The sequence below is a fragment of the Eurosta solidaginis genome, unplaced genomic scaffold (assembly GCF_040869045.1).
Source record: "Eurosta solidaginis isolate ZX-2024a unplaced genomic scaffold, ASM4086904v1 ctg00001151.1, whole genome shotgun sequence".
In the NCBI taxonomy this organism is placed as follows: Eukaryota; Metazoa; Arthropoda; class Insecta; order Diptera; family Tephritidae; genus Eurosta; species Eurosta solidaginis.
The window spans coordinates 6,099-30,139 of record NW_027136972.1 but is presented as its reverse complement, the minus strand read 5'-3'; the positions used below and the strand labels follow the sequence as shown (position 1 = coordinate 30,139).

The following is a 24,041-nucleotide window of genomic DNA, read 5'->3' as shown; positions in this document are numbered from 1 at the left end:
ATTTCCCGCGAAGGATTATTGTGCATTGCCCTGATCCTTGACGCTCTAACTGTATGTCGCGCACCAGCTCTGCATCGACAATTGTACTTGTGGCGCAGGGATCAACTATAGCTCGAACCAAATGCAAGTGGCCCCGCAATTCGATCCGTACGACGGCAGTCGGTGCGATGGGCACAAATGGTCGCATGATGGGTGATGGGGTCGTTGTCTGGGATAGGCGTCCCGTTCGGAAGCCGGCTGGTACGGCGTGTAATAGCGCTCGTCTACTGTCGGCTTTGCTCGCGTAACTTTGATATGGCGCGGTTTTGTTTCGATTTTGCCTTGTTACGCGTTTAGCTGCTCTGGGCCGACCATGGGCAGCGTTTCCCTTCGATGATGAGGTATGGAGTTCGGTGTCTTGCTGCCGCCAATTGTCTTGTTCTTGTCGTTATTTCTTGAACTTTTCCGCCTTCCGTTCATGCTGTAGCAGCGGCCGAAAACTACGCATCCCAAGATTGCTGGTTGAGGGGTTTTGTTCGGCTCTAGCCATTTCTTCTTCCAACTCTGCCTCCTCGACTTGTTGGGCCCAAGACTTAGTTGGTCCCGATAAGTGGATCGACAACTCGTCGTCCGATTGGCTGTCGTCGCCGACGACAATGGTTTATGCGCGTGCAGGACGTTGGTCCTCGAGGTGAAGCGTAGTATGGTGCTTCTCGTTACACCTTTTGCATCGATATTTACTTTTGCAGTTGTCAACGCGATGAAACGGCGACAAACAATTGGGGCAGTATTTATGTAGTAGGACAGCCCGTAACCTTTCTTCGGGCGACTTGCTTCTGTACTCAGCGCAGAGCCTCATACTATGGTTTCTACCGCAGAGCTGGCAGGCGACGTCGAAGCGCTTGGCGCCCCCCTCTGACTTGGCCAATAGAGTTTCGTAGCGGGTCATGATCTGAAAGAATGTTGATATCATTGATCATGCCCAAATTGAGGTTGGCGGAATGTTGTTTGGGTGGCGTAACCAAAAAAAAAAATTATCTCTAATATATTATCCAAAAAAAAACATTTTATTGAAATAAAATTTAATTGAAATAAAAAATTAAAGGCCATAAGTCAATACTTATGCGCGCAAAGAAAGGAAGAAAGAATGGATTTAGCACGCATCCAAGCGATGTGGCTGTTGCTTTAGCGCCTTTAGTACATTTTATAATTTGATTTATGTCGGTAGATGTCACCGAAGTAGTCCTAAAATTTATTTTTGATTTGTGGTGAACTTTGTTTTCACAACAAGTGGCCTGCCACCACACGGAACGGTTAGAAACCTGACTGAAAAGGTATTACAGAGTTGCACTTCCACCATTCAACATCATTTTCGACGTGTATGGTCGATAGTGCTGAGATTCGTGGAATTAAGTATTTTAAATCTCGACCAAATGAATGATTGATCGAGATATGTAATACGCGACATGTGTTGCGTGTAGCAGCGCGTAAGGCATAATGTCGGTAACGCAGTGCATTGACAGTCAGAAATGGAGTGTGGAGATTTTGACTAGCAGATGTCGCTCTTCCATTTCCTGAATGAAAAAAGTGTCATTCATTTAACACGCGGCGGTGAGTACACTCGTAGACTTGGTTATATTTTTATTAATTAATTGAGTTTCTTCTTTTCTTTCCAGATTTTCGCTTCATGGAAATATGTATAAACGGCCTTTTCGTATTATATATGGCATATTGGGATTATTTGTGCCATTCAATTCGGCACGAAAATATGTTAGCTTTATCTTACTCCCAAGAAAATATGGTTTTGCTTTCTATTGGTTTGGCATAATAACGTTGCATTTGTACATATCGATTGTATAAGCGTCCGGGATTTAGTGAACCAATTAAATCGGATATTGATTTACGTTCAACACAAATATCTGGTGTGAGTATATAGTCGCCAATCGTGATAGTAACTTGTTGCACCGCCATGCGTATGTATTAAACATGGCAAATCAGAACGGAATTCACGCATATCTACAATAATTTGGCTGAAACAAAAGGTATGAGGCTCGCTTGACCGCCTGCTTCACGACTAGCAGCATTAGCCGCGTCCACGCCTTCAGTTTCTGCATAGGTTTTATACAACATGAAAGCTTCATCTGTTTTGCCATCTTGATACTCTGGTATAACCATTACACGCTTCGTTTTAATAATCATTCTAAATGCTTGCTTATCACGTCGCCAGCTAGTCAAATACGATTGTTCTTCTACGGTGTGCGCATGTAAAGGGAAGGATACATGCGTCCGATCTTTCGGAGCGCGCCGTTGACGCGCTTCCCATCTTTCCAATTGTCTTATTGCGGCCACATTACAATGATACATTATAACATACTGTGGTTGTATTTCATCGAGTATGCGATCGAGTGACATAGCACCCTCTCGTTCTGGTTTGAATGTTTGTATGCAGATTAGTGGTTGTTTACGTGCCGCCACAGCCGCAGTTATATCCAGGTGTTCTAGCTGTGGAAATGGCTCGAAACCGAGGTATCCATAATAGAGGTCTCCGTAGCCCCGCTTGCATTTGCATCGGCGCCAGCATAAGTTAAAGTTTCGTCAGCATCACTTAATTGTGTAATAGTTAGCATATAACTTTCTTGAAAATATTTTGCTGCAAGATCTTCATCACCATTAGCATCAGTCAGCAGCTGCGTCAGCTCATCCATAGGGGTGCTTTGTTCTGAGTCCGAAGCTTCATTCTTTAGAGCGTCATTTCCTTTCGCATATGGTTGAGTGCTATTCCTCTTTTGTGTGCTTGTGTTTTTGCCGCTAAGAGTTTTCTCAAACTGCGTTAGTGCATTTACAATTTCCTTAACTTATAGCAATCAGCTAGTTTTCCGATTGGTATCTCATGCTGCCTTGAAGCAAATAAGAGAAAGCGTTCACCACCTTGTGTGAGAAATAGACGCAATTGAAGGCAGGTACGTGTATCATGACAAAGTATTACGACTTTGGGTGGCACTTACGCAGTCGGGACGTGAACGTTTCATATCGCCCGGTATTTCAACTTTGAGTATTTCAGCTAAAATTTCCATTTGGGATAGGGTTCATGTTCAAACTCACCTTGTGCATTGTAAACGCGCTCTCTGGTTAAATTGAATATTTGCTCAGCTGAATCTAAAAACGTCGAACCCGAATTAGGAAGCGCATACTCTGTAGTGTGATAACGTTTGGTTAGTGCATACGCGGCCACTGCATCATGATATGTATTGGAAATCATAAGATTGCGTAAAATTTTCAAATCAGCTACTATCAATGTAGTCTGCGAATTCAATTGATGCCAAATACAATCCAGTTGCGCTTGCTGTATATTATGAAATTTTTTGTTGTGTTTGTATTAGCGTCATGGGAACATGCAACTCAATAGTTTGTGCCTCATGAGGCTTCAGCGATTGTTGTACAATAGCATGAAAACGCGTCCAAATAACTAATTGTTTTACAAACAGATTACGCATAGTGCACTCAATATGACTAAATCCACTTGTGAAAGCTTCGGCGCTGTTGGAAAATGCTTTTATAAAACCAGTTTTATTACTCATACGATACGAGACGCAAAGCAAATGCTTCTTGACAGGATTCAATAATGGTGTGTGCGCGTAGCACAACGATGCCCGTTATTAGCTCACTGGGTGAACGACGCTTTAAAAGATCAACCCCTAGAATTCGTGTGCCTATGAATTGAATGCCGTCTTCCAAGTAAACGCGTTCTCTGTCCGTAACTGTATACGCTACTTCATGTACATATTTCTATTCCAATTTAGATTTATAATAATGCTCCTCCCAATCTGAACAATTCATTACAAGCACTAAATTGCCTGGATCGCTGTACACTTTTAATATATTTGTAAGTACGCTATCGTAGTGCAAACCCTTTGCGCAAACTAGCAAACCATCAGAGTTCACCATATCCAAAAAAATCAGCTGTTCATACTCGAGCCTTTGTACATATATCCTTATGTCGGAGGTATTCTTCAGCGGTCATGATATTTGCTAAAGTTTCGTCATCGTCTTGGAATCCAGATTCCTCTTGATTTGTAATGTTGTAAGATTTGCTAACCTTTTTTATTACACCGGCAATTTTGAACTCATGCTGACAGTTTGTATTAGATTAAAGATACAAAAATATAATTAAGTAGAACTAATGCAAAATTTTGTGATGAAACTTGACAACTTGAAATGGGCCTAATATAAAGGAAGTAAAATGAGGTAACTGGAAGTGTTTACGTTCTAAAGAGCAATTTGGTTTCTATTTTAATCCAAAATCTTGCACATAATGGAGCGCTGTCAAAAACAAGTTCCACGACTGAATTTACATTGCTCAACCGAACTCAATAACTTAATCGTCAGCTTTCTATCGTCAAGCGATCTTTCACCACTTTTCTATATGCCACCGCTTTGGCATACGTCATACGAAGGCGAAACTTTGGGCACTTAAAAACGGCTTGCTATACCGGCAAAACGCTCATAACCATTGACAATTAATAAGGTGCTGTTGCAAGTTGTGCTGCTAAACATTCTTTATATCTAAGTGCCGACCAGGACAACGCGCGCTAGAACCGGAGGTAGCGGGTGTCGATAGAGCCAAGTCTGTCCTACATTTGCCGGTGGATATCACACAAAGGAAGCGTAGGTGTGTATAAAATTACATCTTGGAGGTACTGAAGGCTTATTAATATAATTATATTCTTTTTTTCTGAGGGAAGATTGTGTAATCAACATGGCTAACTCATACAACTATTTCGCTATTGCCCGACGATGGCAACGTACCCACGTCAGAAGCTGCAGCAATGCATTATGAAATACAAATAGCGGTTGAAGAGGGACGCTATTATATGGATATCGTTCAGGTGAGTAGTAGTAAATGACGATTCGAAATCTCTCGCGGTAATGAGCCATAATGTTGGTCAGATACGCCATCATCTCGTTGCAAAGATCCTGAGCCAGATTAATTTGTTGATTTCTTGCCTTTTATATACTCTCTACGCATAACTTTTTTCCAAAAATTAGAAAAGAACCATGAATTTAAATAAAATGGCCCAAGTCGGGCATGCTTCAAATTGACCTCAAGTTGTTAAGTTACCCGAGATGGGTGCAGCTTTTCTTCTTTTCAAAAATTCTTTATCCCGATTTACTGAAAGAATAAACGAAGTCAGCGATGCCAAATTCTTTAGTAGGCTCCAGGGGTTTAGCTACTCTCTTGAAATGATTCTCAAAGCATACTTAAGTTGAAGATAGATGTACGTATGAGTAGGGTTTGAAAATGCATTTTATTTGCTTAACTATAAAATAGCGTCTGAAATGTTGATTTTGATGCTTAATACTTCAACACCCAAGTCTCCCGGTTCTAGTATGTTCCAAATAGTTTGCGAAATTTCTTTGGTTGGAATGCAATGCACATAAAGGATAGTGTGCAGAAATCTGAGTTAATACCCTTTTGTGTTAGTCACTTTATTTTAGTTTAATGTTTCGCTTATAATTGTCTTATGTGGAAATTATTAGGATATTCAAATTGGGATTTAAGTTATTCGGACCTGTTCTCCGGAATCGAAAGTATTTAGCCCATTAAGCACAGATCATTACATTATTTTCCCCACAAATAAGTTTTATTAAATTATTCATTTTATTTGGAAGATTTATTACAACGGTTTGCTGGACTATTTGTTTATTTAGTATAATAAATCTCAATTTGAAAACTCCTATCAAAAATTGTCCCACCCAAGCAAAGCGATTCTGGTCGAAAGCAAGCCGACGTGTTCTCAATTTCGATCGATCGATTCTTTAGCGTTTTTTTTATGCAAAATTGCAATTGTCTTGTTGCCTCTGCATTTCCGAAGACCATTGGTGCTGGCATTTTGTTCAAATTTTTGCACAATTTTAATTTAACTAAAACCAAAATAAATAAAAACAGCTGTTTCGCTTTATTATCGACTCGATATGAAAACGATACGAAATCAGCTTCGAATCGATTTGTTTAAATCGGAACTGAGAACACCAAAAAGAAATCGACTCGGAATCAACCCCGCCTGACCTTTCAAAGCGAGTCGGAATCCAGAACAGGCCGGATTGCTATTCAGAACACCACCTTGTGTTTCTTACAGCCAACCCAATATAAACGCACGCAAGTAATTTTCTGTCAAAAAATGTCTCATGTACATAAAAGTTATATGAGAGCAACCCAAGTTGAATTTGCTGCGTGAAAACCTAACTCGATTTCCAATTTTTGTTCTGCGTGACATTTAGATTCGACGTTTGCACACATGCTTTACATTGTCGCAACGCATGCTTATTTGGGTTAGGGCAAAGAACGCCGTGCGGTTTTATTGGGCCGGCTTGTTAAACATTTATTTGCACTTTTAAACCTTTACGACGTGTACCTTAATTTTATATTCGAAAATACTTTTAAGTTTGAATGTGTGGTTCAAATGGCAATTGATGTTTGGGGTGTGATTGCTAATTCAATTGTATTCTGGGGCAGATCGTGAGTCTGCGTTAGGGTATGTTGGCCTTGTTCAGGGGAATGAGAGCAGGGTTATCGGTGTGTTGGCCTCGTTCGGGATGAACGAGAGCTGGGTTATTTGGAATAAAGGGATATGGACTATTAAAGTTCATTTTCCTTGTCGTTGGGCGGAAGTAGTACCAATTTCGCGATTGGTCTCGTAAGTTGTCCCTTCATTGTATGAACGTCAACAACACGTACACGGTTATCGGAACCTGGGTGTGTGTTGACGACTCTCCCCATTTTCCACTCGTTCGGTTGTAGGTTATCCTCCTTGATGACGACTAGGTCCCCGGGTTTTAAGTTGGATTGTGGATGTTTCCATTTATACCGTTTCTGGATCTCGGTGAGATATTCCGATTTCCATCTTTTGCAAAAGGTTTGATGAAGGGCTTCCATCTTTTGCCATCGGTTTACAATTGAGGTAGGGTTTTCACTACAATCGAGTTCAGGTGGAGCTTAAAGATGCCCGCCTACGAGAAAATGGCCTGGAGTAAGCGGCTCCAGGTCGGAAGGGTCGTTAGATGAGGGACTTTGATGTCTCGAGTTGAGGCAGGCCTCAATTCGATATAAGAGGGTTGTAAACTCTTCTAAAGTATATTTATGGTCGGACGCGATCTTTTTAAAGTGTGTCTTAAAACTTTTTACCCCCGCTTCCCACAAACCTCCCATGTGAGGAGCGCTTGGCGGTATAAAATGCCATTCTAAAGTGTGATGGCTATATTTATTCACTGTTCCGTCCCTTGCTTCACGCAGAAATGCCTTAAACTCAGATCGTAACGATCGCGAAGCTCCGACAAAGTTAGTACCATTGTCGGAGTAAACGTTTTTCGGACAGCCTCGTCTGGATACAAATCTGGCGAAGGCAGCTAGGAAGGACCCGGTACTAAGGTCGTTTGTCGCTTCCAGATGGATGGCTTTCGTCGAAAAGCAGACGAACAGGCAAACATATCCTTTTGAAATTCGACATCCCCTCCCTCGGTAGGATTTTATATCGAATGGTCCCGCGAAATCTACCCCAGTGTTGGTGAAGGCCCTAGAAAAGGTGGTGCGCTCCTTCGGAAGGATCCCCATAAGTTGCGTTTGTGTCCGCTTCCTGTAAATAGTACAGACCTTACAGTTGTGGATAACAGACCGTATCATTATTTTAACACGTGGGATCCAGTACTGATTGCGGATATGACGTAGCATCAGCTGGTTCCCTCCATGCAGGGTGGTCTCGTGAGAGGATTGGACTATAAGTCTGGATAACCTGCAAGTATAAGGAAGAATAATGGGATGACTTTCATTATGGGACATGTCCTTCGATGCCCCAGTCCGCCCCCCAGTTCGAATGATGCCTTCTTCATCTATATATGGGTTCAGGGGTAAAATCTCACTCTTCCCATTTATTAGTTTTCCTGACTTCAAATTTGCGTACTCTTCTTGATAATGTTGCCTCTGGCATATTGTTATCAATCTTCGTGTTGTTTTTTCTATTTCGTCAGGAGCTATTGAATGAGAATCCCTTTTAAAAGAGGCTTTAGTTGTTGGGTGCGTATTCTGGAAAAACCGAAGAATATAGGATATAACCCGCAAAGCCCTCGGTAGATCGGAAAACCTATCCAGAATATCAAAGTTATTTTTGACCGAAGTTGTATGAACTTTCACCCTCTTTTCCTCCATATTCGTATTGTAATCTTCTTCTTGTGTTGGCCAATTTTCGTTGTCTTCTTGAACCAAGAAGGTCCCTGCCACCACAACGAATTGTCGATTAGATTCGAAGCGAGGAGGCCTCTGCTCGCCAAATCTGCACGGTTTGACGCAGAGTCTACATGCCGCCATACTTTGTCTCCAACTTTGTCGATGATTTTCGTTATTCGATGTGCCACAAACGTTGACCGCGAACATGGTGGTTTTCGGATCCATGCCAGTACTATAGTCGAATCTGTCCAAAGGGTTACTTTAATGTTTGAAAGTTGCATATTTTCTATGGCCGACTCTATAATTTCTGCAATTAGGACTGCGCCGCAGAGTTCCAGTCGTGGCAATGATATGGTTTTGACCGGGGCTACTCTCGTTTTGGCCATCAACAGGTTGGTGAAGACTTGATCCTTTGTTTGTACCCTCAAGAAAACAGTGGCGGCATATGCTTTTTCCGAGGCATCGCTGAATCCATGTTTTTCGACATTGTCCTTCAATGTGTAGTGAACCCATCGCGGTATGCGTATATCGTTGATCTTTTCGTAGTCCGTCATGAATGATTGCCACCGATGTAGAGTAGTTTCAGACACATCTTCATCCCAGCCTGTCAATTCCAACCAAATATTTTGCATTATTATTATTACAATTACGACTGGTGCCAGCCAGCCAAGAGGGTCGAAAAGTTTTGCGATCGCAGAAAGTATTGTCCTTTTTGTTACGGCGTGATTATTGTCAAAGGGTTTCGCTGTGAAGTAAAAGTAGTCGAAATGGGCGTTCCACCTGATACCGAGTGCTTTTACCATGCTGGTGTCTTCAAACTCAAGAAAATCCTCGCTTAATAGGTGTTGCTTCGGTATACCCTGTAGGATTTTCTTGCAGTTGGACGTCCATTTTCGCAATGGGAAACCTGCCGATTGCAATGCCAATGATATTTCGTCCCTTGCCTTGATTGCAATTTCGATGCTGTGTCCACCGGCGAGTACGTCATCAACGTACATGCAATTTCGCAGGATATCTGCTGCCATTGGATGTGATGTCTTCACGTCATCAGCCAGTTGGTGTAGTGTCCGAATCGCAAGATACGGAGCACAATTAACCCCAAAGGTTACCGTTTTCAATTCATAAATGTTAATTGGGGTTTTGGGGCATTTGCGAAATATGATTCGCTGATATTTTGTTTGGTCTTCATTTACCCATATTTGGCGATACATTTTTTCTATGTCGCTGTTAAATACGTATTTGAACAGCCGCCAACGTAGTATAAGAACTGTCAGGTCGGATTGAAGAATCGGACCTGGATATAAGGCATCATTTAGACATTTGCCATTAGTGGTAGGACAAGATGCATTAAATACGACTCTGACTTTTGTCGTTGTACTTCCCTCCTTTATAACAGCATGGTGAGGTAGGAAGTAACAGTCATTTGAGTCTGGCGAAATATTGCCTATTTGTTTCATGTGCCCTAAAGTTTCATATTCGGATACAACTCTATTGTATTCCGTTTGAAGGACTGGGTTTTTCGCAAGTCGTGTCTCGTTGCGATAAAATTGAGAACACGCAATTCTTAATGAGGGGCCTAAGTTAAACTCTTTCCTAAAGGGTAAGGAGACTACGTATTTGCCTTCGTTGTTCCGAACTGTTGTGGATTTGTATAGCTCCTCGCGGTAAGTGTCATCGTTATTGATGCTCCTTTTCTTTGGAATTTCCTCTATCTCCCAAAAGGCCGCCAATTGTTTATCTAAAGTGACCTCATTGAAATATGAAACTAAGGTCTTATTTGTATCAACCGCATCTGTCCGGCCTCTCAGAATCCAGCCGAACACCGTTTCCTGTGCTATTATTGTGTTTAGCACATCTTTCCTAATGCCGCCTAACATAATTTGGGGGTATATGTCTCCGCCCAGAATTAGATCGACTGGCTCATTCAAAAGAATCGTTTGTCAGCCAGTACTAAGTCAGGGAAAGCTTGCCTAGTCATTGCGTTTATTTGGCAAGTTGGAAGATTCCCTGTCAATTGTGGTAAAACCAGCATGATCGTATTGAACTCGATTAATGGGTCGGTTGGTGACCGCAGTTTTATGTTGCACGCTTCTTTTACTTATGCAGACATTGTATTATTGATGCGCGAAACTTGGGAATGCAGGTGTTTGGATGGCAGATTAATTCTGCGCTTTAGTTTCTCGGTAATGAATGAACATTCAGATCCCGAGTCTATTAGGGCTCTCGCCGAATAGTCAACACCATTAAAATGAATATTGACCTGAGATGTCCCTAGTAATACCCCTTTATTTGTGTTTGCGAAACATGAGTTCACATTATTAATCGGAGCGTTTTCTCTTTCAGCATTGCGTCGTATTTGAGCTTCCCGTGAGGTAGATGCTCCGATAGTGTCCGAAGTATTTGTTGGTTTTGGCTGATTCGAAATATGAAGCAGCGTATGATGTCTTAAATGACATGTGGCACAGTTCATTTGACTGGTGCACTTTGTCACCGAATGGCCAGCAGAAAGGCAGTTTATACACCCACGACTGCTCTTAATTTGTTCAAACCGTTTATTGGGTGTTAAACGTAAGAACTTTTCACACTTTGAAATTCGATGTGCAGGACTTTTGCACATCTTACACGTAGGTTTGGCTACACTTGCACTTGCCTGATAGGACCCTAATTTTTTAGCAGATGTATCTGTTGTCGAACGAGATACTTGTGGCTTTGAGGTTTTGGAAACTGTATCCCCTCTCAGATCAGTCACGGTTTCTAAGGTTTGGAAACGATTGGATAAGAACCTATCCATATCTGCCCATTTTGAAATTTCCGTTTTGTCTTCAATTGTTTGTTCCCAGAGTGCCAGTGTGGTTTCTGGCAGTTTTGTGGAACATAGATATGTTATAATTGCATCCCAGTTTGGTATGTCTATGTGATGACACTGGAGCGCCGAGATGCAATTATTTATTTCACGTTGCAGTTTCTTTATAGAGCTACCGCATTCACTCTCAACTGCTTTCAAACTAAAAAGAATGTTTAATTGGGCGTTTACTAAGATACGTTTATTTTCGTATCTGTCACAAAGATTTTTCCACGCTGTTTCGAAACAGTCTTTCGTTAAAGGACATCGCCCAACTATTTCTTTGGCCTCACCTTGAGTCTTTTGGTTTGAATAATATAATTTTTCTACTGCTTCTAGGTTTTTGTTACGTATATATATAGCAGTGAACATGTCTCTGAATGAAGGCCAAGAAAGGTAATCTCCCTTGAAAACGTCCGTATCACACGGTGGCAGGCGCACGCGATATTCCCTGTCTCCTGAGCTTTCTTCTTTCTTTTCAGCTTTCTCAAGTTTTTCCGAGAGTTCAGCCATCGCTGCCTGGCACTTGAGAAAGCTGAAGTATGCAATTTTGTGCTTCTTTTTGATAGCCGACAGCTCTTTTGCCTCCAGTTCTGAGGAGCTCAAGAGTTCTTCATATGTCTGCTTCGCCTTCTCCCATAGCGATTTCAACTCCTCCTTTTGGACTAAGAGGGTGTGTTTGGTATGGTCTGAAGGGGACATATCATGATAGTCATTTTCAAACTCAGTCACTGCCTCTGCTTGGCGTATATAGGTATCCATTATTAAATGAAAATTTATCGAAATATTAATTAATTAATTGCCTTTGCAGAGAGTACTGATTGAAAATAAACTGGAATGAAGGAATGTATTCGAGAGAGATTTCTCGGTGAAGTGGCCTCGAAGCTTGCAAGAAAGCTAGTAGTTTGAGGTAATGTCCAATTGCGTGGTGGCAACGGCGCGCACCCACGTAATTGTTAAAAGAAAGTGCTAATGTAGCTGTGTTAACGAATTGTGTAAGCCAATAAGTACTGGCTAGTGAAAAAGTGGTGTTAGTGAAACAATATATATAAACGCTCGTTATGGACTTTTAGAGAGCCTAATCAAGGACTGTATTAAGACTTTAAAGTGATTAGTGTCTTTATATCACCAAAAATAGATCAGTCAAAACTGATTTGTGTATTGCCGCAAGTGAGAATAATGAATTCCTCAATTTTTTATTAAAAAAATGTATGAAAACTAAGCCTATTGGCCACCCAAACAACAAAAGCGTTCGTGTTTTGTAGTCAATGTACTTTGTACCACAACAACAACAAAAAACGCAATTGCAGTGTATCTAGTGGAATTCAGCAAAAGTGATTTTGAACTTGGTAACGATATGTTTTTTTGTATGGAATACAAATTTCCTATAAAATTAAAATAAAATATACCACGTTATTTAACGCTAATTTCAAGTCAATTCAGCTTGAGAACAAAAAAAAAAATTTTAGTGATGTGACAGTGAACTTTGAGTTGAAATTGAAATTTGTGGTTATGTTAACCGGTACAGTGCAGTGTCGTACTACCTTGAGCTGTGTCCGGACAATCTTACCGCTGGTGGGGGATTGTTCCAGATAGTCGCAAGGTGGAAGTGTACAAACTTTAACTAACTGCCTGTCTTTTGTGGAGATAAGTGTGTGCACGAGAAAGGGCACGAATTAAAAAAAAATGTTCACTGCTAATATGCACTCAAATGTAAATAAAAATATACCAATTTCACATTCACTTACGCGTGACTGAAGTCTTAAAAGTTATATTTTAACTCTTCGAATTTTTATTAAATTTTTTTTTTTTACATCTATTCCCTATGCACGGAATATATTAAACCACGTACCTTGGAATATGGAATTTCGTTGAAGTGAAATCTGGATGGTGATGTGATGATTGTGTGTTTGTTGTTGTTTGGATGTTGTTAATGTCGCTCAAGAATGATAGGATGTTGTGGCCAAAACTTTGTGTATATTAATATCGTTCCTTGCTAAAATGTGGAGTGGACTGTATGATAAATATATCTGGTTCTCTTAGTTCGGCGTAGAAGGACCATGAACAAATGCGTGGTGGCAACGGCGCGCACCCACGTATTTGTTAGAGGTTGATTAAGGCGAAAAACAAGGAAGAAAGTAAAAACACCAAAAAGTTTCGTGTTAATAAAAAGAATTCACAATGTGCTTTTATTTGTATAAATACAACAAGTGTTAAGAAAAGTTTTAACAGGTGTTGTGAAAATGAAAATATTAAATATATTTTAGGAAATTTTCAACTTACGTGAACGTGGGATAACGTGTACCTTTGCTGGCTGCTGGATCAAAAGACTACGAATCACGTATTTCAAAAATATATGACGTAAACGTAACTATTTGATGAAATTTGATGAATTTTGAAGCTTCTATCCGTAAAAAAGGGGCAAAGATGACAGTTTATATGAAGTATATAATATATATACCACCCATCTCTATGATTTTTTCAGACAAAAATATATGCTATATACGTAAGCATTTTGTGAAATTTGAAGCTTCTAGCTGTTAAAATGGGGTAGAAATTGCGAAAAGTTTCTTATCTGAACAATCGGTTGTATGAGATATATACTATATATACAACCGATCTCTATGATTTTTTCAGACAACAATATATGCTATATACGTAAGCAATCGGTGAAATTTGAAGCTTATAGCTGTTAAAATGGGGTAGAAATTGCGAAAAGTTTCTTATATGAACAATCGGTTGTATGAGATATATAATATATATACAACCGATCTCTATGATTTTTTCAGACAACAATATATGCTATATACCTAAGTATTTGGTGAAATTTGAAGCTTCTAGCTGTTAAAATGGGGCTAAAATTTGCGAAAAAAATAATATATATATACTATATATACCACCAGATATATACTATACATACCACCGATCTTTATGATTTTTTCAGACAACAATATATGCTATATACTTAAGCATTCGTTGAAATTTGAAGCCTCTAGCTCTTAAAATGGGGCAGTAATTACGAAAAGTTCCTTATCTGAACAATCGGTTGTGGGGGATATATACTATATATATGACCGATCTCATCAATTTTTTCAGGCAACAATATGTGCAATATACGAAAGTATATGGTGAAGTTTGAAGCTTCAATCTGTTAAATTGGGTAAGATATTACAAAAATCCTCTTTTTCTGAAAAATCGGTTGTATGGAGGATATATGCTATAGTGGTCCGATCCGGTCGGTTCCGACAGATGTCTAATCGGACACCCAAATACACCCGCTCACCAAATTTTATCAAGATATCTCAAAAATTGAGGGACTAGTTTGAATACAAACAGACAGACGGACAGACGGACAGACGGACATGGCTAAATCAACTCAGCTCTTCAACCTGATTATTTCGGTATACTTAATGGTGGGTCTATCTATTTTCCTTTAAGGACTTACAATTTTCGGTTTCGTGACGAAATTAATATACCATTTCATTTTCATGAAAGGTATAAAAATAGGTAGGTAATCTGTGTGAGGATGCAAAGCTTCACGTTTTTTGTGGTCTGCATGTAAAAACTATGACTACGAATCACGTATTTCAAAAATATATGACGTAGACGTAACTATTTGATGAAATTTGATGAATTTTGAAGCTTCTAGCCGTAAAAAAGGGGCAAAAATGACAATTTATATGAAGTATATAATATATATACCACCGATCTCTATGATTTTTTCAGACAACAATATATGCTATATACGTAAGCATTTTGTGAAATTTGAAGCTTCTAGCTGTTAAAATGGGGTAGAAATTGCGAAAAGTTTCTTATCTGAACAATCGGTTGTATGAGATATATACTATATATACAACCGATCTCTATGATTTTTTCAGACAACAATATATGCTATATACGTAAGCAATCGGTGAAATTTGAAGCTTATAGCTGTTAAAATGGGGTAGAAATTGCGAAAAGTTTCTTATCTGAACAATCGGTTGTATGAGATATATACTATATATACAACCGATCTCTATGACTTTTTCAGACAACAATATATGCTATATACGAAAGCAATCGGTGAAATTTGAAGCTTATAGCTGCTAAAACGGGGTAGAAATTGCGAAAAGTTTCTTATCTGAACAATCGGTTGTATGAGACATATACTATATATACAACCGATCTCTATGATTTTTTCAGACAACAATATATGCTATATACGTAAGTATTCGGTGAAATTTGAAGCTTATAACTGTTAAAATGGGGCTAAAATTTGCGAAAAAATATATATATATATATACTATATATATATACTATATATACCACCATATATATACTATATATACCACCGATCTTTATGATTTTTTCAGACAACAATATATGCTATATACCTAAGCATTCGTTGAAATTTGAAGCCTCTAGCTCTTAGAATGGGGCAGTAATTACGAAAAGTTCCTTATCTGAACAATCGGTTGTGGGGGATATTATACTATATATACGACCGAAATCATCAATTTTTTCAGGCAACAATATGTGCAATATACGAAAGTATATATTCAGACAACAATATATGCTATATACGTAAGCAATCGGTGAAATTTGAAGCTTATAACTGTTAAAATGGGGTAGAAATTGCGAAAAGTTTCTTATCTGAACAATCGGTTGTATGAGATATATACTATATATACAACCGATCTCTATGACTTTTTCAGACAACAATATATGCTATATACGAAAGCAATCGGTGAAATTTGAAGCTTATAGCTGCTAAAATGGGGTAGAAATTGCGAAAAGTTTCTTATCTGAACAATCGGTTGTATGAGATATATACTATATATACAACCGATCTCTATGATTTTTTCAGACAACAATATATGCTATATACCTAAGCATTCGTTGAAAGTTGAAGCCTCTAGCTCTTAAAATGGGGCAGTAATTACGAAAAGTTCCTTATCTGAACAATCGGTTGTGGGGGATATATACTATATATACGACCGATCTCATCAATTTTTTCAGGCAACAATATGTGCAATATACGAAAGTATATGGTGAAGTTTGAAGCTTCAATCTGTTAAATTGGGTAAGATATTACAAAAATCCTCTTTTTCTGAAAAATCGGTTGTATGGAGGATATATGCTATAGTGGTCCGATCCGGTCGGTTCCGACAAATGTCTAATCGGACACCCAAATACACCCGCTCACCAAATTTTATCAAGATATCTCAAAAATTGAGGGACTAGTTTGCATACAAACAGACAGACGGACAGACGGACAGACGGACATGGCTAAATCAACTCAGCTCTTCAACCTGATTATTTCGGTATACTTAATAGTGGGTCTATCTATTTTCCTTTAAGGACTTACAATTTTCGGTTTCGTGACGAAATTAATATACCATTTCATTTTCATGAAAGGTATAAAAATAGGTAGGTAATCTGTGTGAGGATGCAAAGCTTCACGTTTTTTGTGGTCTGCATGTAAAAACTATGACTACGAATCACGTATTTCAAAAATATATGACGTAAACGTAACTATTTGATGAAATTTGATGAATTTTGAAGCTTCTATCCGTAAAAAAGGGGCAAAAATGACAGTTTATATGAAGTATATAATATATATACCACCGATCTCTATGATTTTTTCAGACAACAATACATGCTATATACGTAAGCATTTTGTGAAATTTGAAGCTTCTAGCTGTTAAAATGGGGTAGAAATTGCGAAAAGTTTCTTATCTGAACAATCGGTTGTATGAGATATATACTATATATACAACCGATCTCTATGATTTTTTCAGACAACAATATATGCTATATACGTAAGCAATCGGTGAAATTTGAAGCTTATAGCTGTTAAAATGGGGTAGAAATTGCGAAAAGTTTCTTATCTGAACAATCGGTTGTTCGAGATATATACTATATATACAACCGATCTCTATGATTTTTTCAGACAACAATATATGCTATATACGTTAGCAATCGGTGAAATTTGAAGCTTATAGCTGCTAAAATGGGGTAGAAATTGCGAAAAGTTTCTTATCTGAACAATCGGTTGTATGAGATATATACTGTATATACCACCGATCTCTATGATTTTTTCAGACAACAATATATGCTATATACGTAAGCAATCGGTGAAATTTGAAGCTTATAGCTGTTAAAATGGGGTAGAAATTGCGAAAAGTTTCTTATATGAACAATCGGTTGTATGAGATATATACTATATATACAACCGATCTCTATGATTTTTTCAGACAACAATATATGCTATATACCTAAGTATTCGGTGAAATTTGAAGCTTCTAGCTGTTAAAATGGGGCTAAAATTTGCGAAAAAAATAATATATATATACTATATATACCACCATATATATACTATACATACCACCGATCTTTATGATTTTTTCAGACAACAATATATGCTATATACCTAAGCATTCGTTGAAATTTGAAGCCTCTAGCTCTTAAAATGGGGCAGTAATTACGAAAAGTTCCTTATCTGAACAATCGGTTGTGGGGGATATATACTATATATATGACCGATCTCATCAATTTTTTCAGGCAACAATATGTGCAATATACGAAAGTATATGGTGAAGTTTGAAGCTTCAATCTGTTAAATTGGGTAAGATATTACAAAAATCCTCTTTTTCTGAAAAATCGGTTGTATGGAGGATATATGCTATAGTGGTCCGATCCGGTCGGTTCCGACAAATGTCTAATCGGACACCCAAATACACCCGCTCACCAAATTTTATCAAGATATCTCAAAAATTGAGGGACTAGTTTGAATACAAACAGACAGACGGACAGACGGACAGACGGACATGGCTAAATCAACTCAGCTCTTCAACCTGATTATTTCGGTATACTTAATGGTGGGTCTATCTATTTTCCTTTAAGGACTTACAATTTTCGGTTTCGTGACGAAATTAATATACCATTTCATTTTCATGAAAGGTATAAAAATAGGTAGGTAATCTGTGTGAGGATGCAAAGCTTCACGTTTTTTGTGGTCTGCATGTAAAAACTATGACTACGAATCACGTATTTCAAAAATATATGACGTAAACGTAACTATTTGATGAAATTTGATGAATTTTGAAGCTTCTAGCCGTAAAAAAGGGGCAAAAATGACAGTTTATATGAAGTATATAATATATATACCACCGATCTCTATGATTTTTTCAGACAACAATATATGCTATATACGTAAGCATTTTGTGAAATTTGAAGCTTCTAGCTGTTAAAATGGGGTAGAAATTGCGAAAAGTTTCTTATCTGAACAATCGGTTGTATGAGATATATACTATATATACAACCGATCTCTATGATTTTTTCAGACAACAATATATGCTATATACGTAAGCAATCGGTGAAATTTGAAGCTTATAGCTGTTAAAATGGGGTAGAAATTGCGAAAAGTTTCTTATCTGAACAATCGGTTGTATGAGATATATACTATATATACAACCGATCTCTATGATTTTTTCAGACAACAATATATGCTATATACGTAAGCAATCGGTGAAATTTGAAGCTTATAGCTGCTAAAACGGGGTAGAAATTGCGAAAAGTTTCTTATCTGAACAATCGGTTGTATGAGATATATACTATATATACAACCGATCTCTATGATTTTTTCAGACAACAATATATGCTATATACGTAAGTATTCGGTGAAATTTGAAGCTTATAACTGTTAAAATGGGGCTAAAATTTGCGAAAAAATATATATATATATACTATATATATATACTATATATACCACCATATATATACTATATATACCACCGATCTTTATGATTTTTTCAGACAACAATATATGCTATATACCTAAGCATTCGTTGAAATTTGAAGCCTCTAGCTCTTAAAATGGGGCAGTAATTACGAAAAGTTCCTTATCTGAACAATCGGTTGTGGGGGATATTATACTATATATACGACCGAAATCATCAATTTTTTCAGGCAACAATATGTGCAATATACGAAAGTATATGGTGAAGTTTGAAGCTTCAATCTGTTAAATTGGGTAAGATATTACAAAAATCCTCTTTTTCTGAAAAATCGGTTGTATGGAGGATATATGCTATAGTGGTCCGATCCGGTCGGTTCCGACAAATGTCTAATCGGACACCCAAATACACCCGCTCACCAAATTTTATCAAGATATCTCAAAAATTGAGGGCCTAGTTTGCATACAAACAGACAGACGGACAGACGGACAGACGGACATGGCTAAATCAACTCAGCTCTTCAACCTGATTATTTCGGTATACTTAATGGTGGGTCTATCTATTTTCCTTTAAGGACTTACAATTTTCGGTTTCGTGACGAAATTAATATACCATTTCATTTTCATGAAAGGTATAAAAATAGGTAGGTAATCTGTATGAGGATGCAAAGCTTCACGTTTTTTGTGGTTTGCATGTAAAAACTATGACTATGAATCACGTATTTCAAAAATATATGACGTAAACGTAACTATTTGATGAAATTTGATGAATTTTGAAGCTTCTAGTCGTAAAAAAGGGGCAAAAATGACAGTTTATATGAAGTATATAATATATATACCACCGATCTCTATGATTTTTTCAGACAACAATATATGCTATATACGTAAGCATTTTGTGAAATTTGAAGCTCCTAGCTGTTAAAAAGGGGCAGAAATTGCGCAAAGTTTCTTAACTGAACAATCTGTTGTATGAGATATATACTATATATACCACCGATCTCAATGATTTTTTCAGACAACAATATATGCTATACACGTAAGCATTTGATGAAATTTGAAGCTTCTAGCTGTTAAAATGGGGAAGAAATTGCGCAAAGTTTCTTATCTGAACAATCGGTTGTATGGGATATATACTATATATACCACCGGTATCTATGATTTTCTCAGACAAAAATATATGCCATACACGTAAGCATTTAGTGAAATTTGAACATATCTAAACGATTTTTAAGATAAATATAAAATAAACAAGTAAGAACGGGACTGTCTTCGGCTGTGCCGAGAACTTCATACCTTTCATGAATGGGGCTGAACAATAATCTTATCCCGTTCGTAATCTCCGAATAATCGGATGTATAAGATAAGAAATATATAGTGAACAGATCTGCATACCTTAACGATTTTTAAGATAAATATAAAATAAAAAACAGGTAGGTACTTTTTGTGAGGATGCAAAGTTTCTGGTTTTTTGTGGTCTGCGTGTAAAAACTATGACTGCGAATTACGTATTTCAACAATATATGACGTAAACGTAACTATTTGATGAAATTTGATGAATTTTGAAGCTTCTAGCCGTAAAAAGGGGGCAAAAATTAGAGTTTATATGGGGTATATAATATATATACCACCGATCTCTATGATTTTTTCAAACAACAATATATGCTATATACGTAAGCATATGGTGAAATTTGAAGCGTCTAGCTGTTAAAAAGGGGCAGAAATTGCGCAAAGTTTCTTAACTGAACAATCTGTTGTATGAGATATATACTATATATACCACCGATCTCAATGATTTTTTCAGGCAACAATATATGCTATACACGTAAGCATTTGGTGAAATTTGAAGCTTCTAGCTGTTAAAATGGGGAAGAAATTGCGCAAAGTTTCTTATCTGAACAATCGGTTGTATGGGATATATACTATATATACCACCGGTATCTATGATTTTCTCAGACAAAAATATATGCCATACACGTAAGCATTTAGTGAAATTTGAACATATCTAAACGATTTTTAAGATAAATATAAAATAAACAAGTAAGAACGGGACTGTCTTCGGCTGTGCCGAAGACTTCATACCTTTCATGAATGGGGCTGAACAATAATCTTATCCCGTTCGTAATCTCCGAATAATCGGATGTATAAGATAAGAAATATATAGTGAACAGATCTGCATACCTTAACGATTTTTAAGATAAATATAAAATAAAAAACAGGTAGGTACTTTGTGTGAGGATGCAAAGTTTCTGGTTTTTTGTGGTCTGCGTGTAAAAACTATGACTGCGAATTACGTATTTCAACAATATATGACGTAAACGTAACTATTTGATGAAATTTGATGAATTTTGAAGCTTCTAGCCGTAAAAAGGGGGCAAAAATTAGAGTTTATATGGGGTATATAATATATATACCACCGATCTCTATGATTTTTTCAAACAACAATATATGTTATATACGTAAGCAATCGGTGAAATTTGAAGCTTATAGCTGTTAAAATGGGGTAGAAATAGCGAAAAGTTTCTTATATGAACAATCGGTTGTATGAGATATATACTATATATACAACCGATCTCTATGATTTTTTCAGACAACAATATATGCTATATACCTAAGTATTCGGTGAAATTTGAAGCTTCTAGCTGTTAAAATGGGGCTAAAATTTGCGAAAAAAATAATATATATATACTATATATACCACCATATATATACTATACATAGCACCGATCTTTATGATTTTTTCAGACAACAATATATGCTATATACCTAAGCATTCGTTGAAATTTGAAGCCTCTAGCTCTTAAAATGGGGCAGTAATTACGAAAAGTTTCTTATCTGAACAATCGGTTGTGGGGGATATATACTATATATATGACCGATCTCATCAATTTTTTCAGGCAACAATATGTGCAATATACGAAAGTATATGGTGAAGTTTGAAGCTTCAATCTGTTAAATTGGGTAAGATATTACAAAAATCCTCTTTTTCTGAAAAATCGGTTGTATGGAGGATATATGCTATAGTGGTCCGATCCGGTCGGTTCCGACAAATGTCTAATCGGACACCCAAATACACCCGCTCACCAAATTTTATCAAGATATCTCAAAAATTGAGGGACTAGTTTGAATACAAACAGACAGACGGACAGACGGACAGACGGACATGGCTAAATCAACTCAGCTCTTCAACCTGATTATTTCGGTATACTTAATGGTGGGTCTATCTATTTTCCTTTAAGGACTTACAATTTTCGGTTTCGTGACGAAATTAATATACCATTTCATTTTCATGAAAGGTATAAAAATAGGTAGGTAATCTGTGTGAGGATGCAAAGCTTCACGTTTTTTGTGGTCTGCATGTAAAAACTATGACTACGAATCACGTATTTCAAAAATATATGACGTAAACGTAACTATTTGATGAAATTTGATGAATTTTGAAGCTTCTAGCCGTAAAAAAGGGGCAAAAATGACAGTTTATATGAAGTATATAATATATATACCACCGATCTCTATGATTTTTTCAGACAACAATATATGCTATATACGTAAGCATTTTGTGAAATTTGAAGCTTCTAGCTGTTAAAATGGGGTAGAAATTGCGAAAAGTTTCTTATCTGAACAATCGGTTGTATGAGATATATACTATATATACAACCGATCTCTATGATTTTTTCAGACAACAATATATGCTATAAACGTAAGCAATCGGTGAAATTTGAAGCTTATAGCTGTTAAAATGGGGTAGAAATTGCGAAAAGTTTCTTATCTGAACAATCGGTTGTATACAACCGATCTCTATCATTTTTTCAGACAACAATATATGCTATATACGTAAGCAATCGGTGAAATTTGAAGCTTATAGCTGCTAAAACGGGGTAGAAATTGCGAAAAGTTTCTTATCTGAACAATCGGTTGTATGAGATATATACTATATATACAACCGATCTCTATGATTTTTTCAGACAACAATATATGCTATATACGTAAGTATTCGGTGAAATTTGAAGCTTATAACTGTTAAAATGGGGCTGAAATTTGCGAAAAAATATATATACATATACTATATATATATACTATATATACCACCATATATATACTATATATACCACCGATCTTTATGATTTTTTCAGACAACAATATATGCTATATACCTAAGCATTCGTTGAAATTTGAAGCCTCTAGCTCTTAAAATGGGGCAGTAATTACGAAAAGTTCCTTATCTGAACAATCGGTTGTGGGGGATATATACTATATATACGACCGAAATCATCAATTTTTTCAGGCAACAATATGTGCAATATACGAAAGTATATGGTGAAGTTTGAAGCTTCAATCTGTTAAATTGGGTAAGATATTACAAAAATCCTCTTTTTCTGAAAAATCGGTTGTATGGGGGATATATGCTATAGTGGTCCGATCCGGTCGGTTCCGACAAATGTCTAATCGGACACCCAAATACACCCGCTCACCAAATTTTATCAAGATATCTCAAAAATTGAGGGACTAGTTTGCATACAAACAGACAGACGGACAGACGGACAGACGGACATGGCTAAATCAACTCAGCTCTTCAACCTGATTATTTCGGTATAATTAATGGTGGGTCTATCTATTTTCCTTTAAGGACTTACAATTTTCGGTTTCGTGACGAAATTAATATACCATTTCATTTTCATGAAAGGTATAAAAATAGGTAGGTAATCTGTATGAGGATGCAAAGCTTCACGTTTTTTGTGGTTTGCATGTAAAAACTATGACTATGAATCACGTATTTCAAAAACATATGACGTAAACGTAACTATTTGATGAAATTTGATGAATTTTGAAGCTTCTAGTCGTAAAAAAGGGGCAAAAATAACAGTTTATATGAAGTATATAATATATATACCACCGATCTCTATGATTTTTTCAGACAACAATATATGCTATATACGTAAGCATTTTGTGAAATTTGAAGCTCCTAGCTGTTAAAAAGGGGCAGAAATTGCGCAAAGTTTCTTAACTGAACAATCTGTTGTATGAGGTATATACTATATATACCACCGATCTCAATGATTTTTTCAGACAACAATATATGCTATACACGTAAGCATTTGGTGAAATTTGAAGCTTCTAGCTGTTAAAATGGGGAAGAAATCGCGCAAAGTTTCTTATCTGAACAATCGGTTGTATGGGATATATACTATATATACCACCGGTATCTATGATTTTCTCAGACAAAAATATATGCCATACACGTAAGCATTTAGTGAAATTTGAACATATCTAAACGATTTTTAAGATAA

The 24,041-nt window shown here is 37.1% G+C and overlaps 1 pseudogene; it reads right to left on the bottom strand.

Annotated features, from left to right (window-relative positions):
• Positions 1 to 1,761: 1,761 nt before the first annotated feature.
• LOC137235975 (DNA repair endonuclease XPF-like) lies at positions 1,762 to 4,108 on the bottom strand (annotated as a pseudogene).
• Positions 4,109 to 24,041: the final 19,933 nt, after the last annotated feature.